General features: G+C 36.5%; 1 pseudogene; it reads left to right on the top strand.

Moving 5' to 3' along the window:
* The first annotated feature begins 579 nt into the window (after positions 1 to 579).
* On the top strand, positions 580 to 1,221 carry LOC105071656 (general transcription factor IIE subunit 2 pseudogene; annotated as a pseudogene).
* The last annotated feature ends 2,692 nt before the right edge of the window (positions 1,222 to 3,913 follow it).

Here is a 3,913-nt window from a genome sequence, read left to right as displayed (position 1 = left end):
ATTCTTTAGTGATTCTTCATCAGGATTATATGAAAATAACAATAATCCATAAAGACTAGGATTAAAGTACACAAATGGCAAATTTTATTTATTAACAATAGGAAAAGAAAATAAAGGTGAACAATACTGAAGTTGGTGAATGAATCAGTATTTAAATCAGGGATTGCTGAACAGCGAATTACATCATATATTTGAGAATCATTCACAGTCAGAAAACATGCTCACCATATACTATGGGAAATCAATATGTGAAAATTTAAATAGGTTAGATTAATTCATTTGAAATTGTCAGTGTCTGGCTGGTTTTGATCTGAAAAATGGTAATATAAGATTCCATTTAATAATAGTATGATTTATAGATCCATGCAGAAATTCCAAAATATTTAGAGCTATCTAAAATGCAATACTTAGGCTATTTCTAGAATTTCAAATTGTTCAAAAGTACATTTATTACTTGTATATTAGAAAAACAATTTGGAATATATACCTTGTTTCAAAATGGACTCATTGGTTTTGTCAAGGTGGAGGTGCTAGGAGGCGGTGGTGGGGCATGTGAGGTGGCCCTTTTGGCTCAGCATTATGGATCCAAGCTTGTTGAGAGAACAGGAGCTGTTCAAAAATGAGCTCTTTCTACTCCTGAGGTAGAAAAACATTTGATGTCCCCTGAGGCATCATCTTCATCATCAAAGAAGAAAGCAAAGCTAGAACGTGGAGGATCAACAGGTTCTAAACAAAATTCTGATCATAGCAACGGATCATTTAACTTGAAAGCTCTATCAGGAGGCCTTGGATACAAGCTTGGAGTTCTTGCTAAGACTATGAACTACACAAAGACATGGCATCAGCAAGGAGATGCACGTCCTCTTACTTTAGAAGAAATTTTAGACGAAACACAACCGTTACATATTGGACTCAAGCAGAAACAATGGCTGATGACTGAGGCATTAGTCAATAATCCACAAATTGAAGTAATAGATGGGCAGCATGCCTTCAGGCCCAAGTGCAACAGGAAAGATAAGAAGGCTTTATGTAGTTTCTTAGATTAAGCATGACCAGCGAGTCTTAGGAGGAATTCATTTATTCCTCTCCCCATCACATTCATATACACAAAACACTCACACATGTACATACAAACAACACATGCAGAAAACAAAAAGTCTACTGAATACCTCTTCTGGGCTTTATGATAGGCTAGGACATTCGAAGAGGAACCTAAAATAGAAGTCACACATCCTAATAATTTACTAGGGAAGAGATGAAGCATCCATATGTAAAATTTGATTAATAATTTGTATTTTTCATATTTTCACATCAAAATGAGACATGTAGAGATCATCAGAAAGAGGTTTTACTGAACTTCAAACTTGAGTGTGTTGCTGATAAATAGAATTTGGGTAAACAGGGATTACAAAGACGTCCTATCTTAAGTATTTGGTTGGTTCCCTAAGAAACCAAGATAATGTGGACACCTAGATAAAGCCCATTTGCTAGTTCACATGCTTTGTCAATGGAGGGTCAACAGAATCATCTTTTGCTGTGAAAGATGGCATAGTAATTGTGGGCCCTTCAATAAGTAACATAAAATGTAATCATGAAGCAGCCTCCAGAACCACTCAGCCAGGAAATGTTGAGATGCTTTCTGCACCAGAAAATAGCAGCTGTCTTAAAAACAGTTTCTTATTGATTAGAGAGTAAGGCAGGCCATTTTTAAGGCACAGTCCCTGGAAGCTTTACCATGTTGTTTGTCACCATGAGAATGTGTGTAGTTTGTTCCAGAAAGATGCATTTAACAATGGAAGAAATGTTGAGATTAAAAATCCAGACACTTGCTTTCTAGTCTCAAATCAACAGTAAACCTATTGTATAACACCCATCAGGTCTCCCTAAGTAAATGCCTACCTGTGGCTGAAAAACACCATTTATATGCTGAAGATTCCAAAATCTGTATCTCCGTCCTCAGTGACTTCCTGAATCATCAGTAACAGCATGTATTGGACGTATCCTTCATGATCTTTTATGTATCTATCATCTATACTCAAAAGATAGCTCTGGATTTACACTACAAACAAGTACTCTACATTTCCTCCCTATCTTAGACACCAGTAGGCACCACGTCATTGCTCAAGACAAAAATCAAAACACTTATCCTTCCCTCCATAACCATTCCATCAGGAGATCAATTTTAACTATGATTCCACCTTTCTAGATCTTTGCTTTCATCACAACCCATTTCCTGCAAGATTTCAACGGCTTCCTACGGGTCCCCTTTATTGTGCCCAACACCCATTTTCCACATACCATACCAAATGATCTTTTAAAGACACAACTCAGCTCATACGATCATTTAAAAGCATACAGCAGCTTCCCATCGCTCTTAGGGTAATCTAAACAACTAACTCTTGCCTTACAACATCCTTAAAAGATCCTGACTTCTATCTCTAACCTCACCCCATAGGACTTTCTCCTCATCTCTACATGTTAGCACTCTCCATTTTATTGTGTTCTGTACATTTTTCAATCTGTTTCCTATCTAAGAGAGCTTTTGTCAGGGTTCTCCAATATCTAGTTCTGCTCTGATTTTAGGCATGTAAAGTTTCACTGCCTAAGCCCCTTCAACAATTGAGAATGATGTTTGATGAGATCTGGCCACTAACATGTAAGCAGGAGTGACACGTCACTTCTAGGTTAAGTCATTGATGTGCCTACATGTGGTTCTCTAGAATCTCTGTCCTGGCCTTAGCATCCATAAAAGTCTTATGTGGCTCATGGCACAGTCAGATACTGTGGGATCTCAGTCAGGTGAAGCCTAAACTTGAAATCCTAACAGGGACAATGAAACAGAAAACTAGTCAACCCTCCCTTGTTGAATAAATACCTTGAGAGGTAATCTTTTTATATGTTAAATAATGGTAAAAATGCTCCTTCCCTGACTGATAGGTCTCCTTAAGGTATCTGAATGAATGAGTATCTTTGCCTAAAGAACTCTGCCCAATTATCAGTCTATACTTCACTTCTGGTCATTTAGATTTCAGTTTAAATAACATCTCATCAAAATACCTACTATGATAACAATCAAAATTAGAACCTTCTACCTGGCATTCTATATAACGTCACCCTTTTACAAATTCTCTACATGTCACTGTCTGATTTTTTTTCCATTTATTTATTTACCTGCTTCCTGTCTCCCATTAGTGCCAATAAAATGACCTCAAGTTATGTTTGCTGCCTTATCCCTAGGAATTTTAATATATTTTACTATAGCCTGGGACACAGAAAATGATCAAAATAATTTCCTAGAATATCTATCCAATTAGTGATTCCTATTTTATTTTGTATTGGAGATTCTAACTTTATGATTCTACTTCTGTGGTATCCAAGTAACAAGGGCATACAGTCAAAAGGTTAATAATTAGCTGCAGAGTCAGTTTGGCTGGTTTCTGGAAATCCTGTAGAATTATATCAAGGCTTTTGGAAGACTTACTGTAGTATTTGTCATGTGGATGTCTCAAACCTTATTTTTTCATAGAAAAAAAAAAGTGTATTCTCCCAGAGGTGCTTATGTAAGTAACACAGAATAATCATTTTGATATTTGAATAATAATATAAAACCACTTTCTTACAAGCCCCAGCAAGTGTCCCCATAAATAAAGCCATATTATGCACGTAGATTATGTGCCTGGTGCCTGAAGATACCTTAAAGGGGCACTACAAAAAAGCATAACATTGTTGAAAGCCTTCTATTCCTGAAAGCATGCAAGGCAAACATCAGAGATAAAGATCACTTGAACTATGTTTGTCTGCCTTATGGTGTTAATTAAACGCCAATATTTTTTTCTCCTGAGAAGCTCAGAATTAGATTCATACTCTCCTCTGAGAAAGACAAGATCATAAAGTATGCCTGTCCTGTGGTATA

Source organism: Camelus bactrianus, chromosome 24 (assembly GCF_048773025.1).
Source record: "Camelus bactrianus isolate YW-2024 breed Bactrian camel chromosome 24, ASM4877302v1, whole genome shotgun sequence".
Taxonomy (NCBI): domain Eukaryota; kingdom Metazoa; phylum Chordata; class Mammalia; order Artiodactyla; family Camelidae; genus Camelus; species Camelus bactrianus.
Note: the sequence above shows the minus strand (reverse complement) of the source record. Positions and strands in the feature narration are given on the sequence as shown.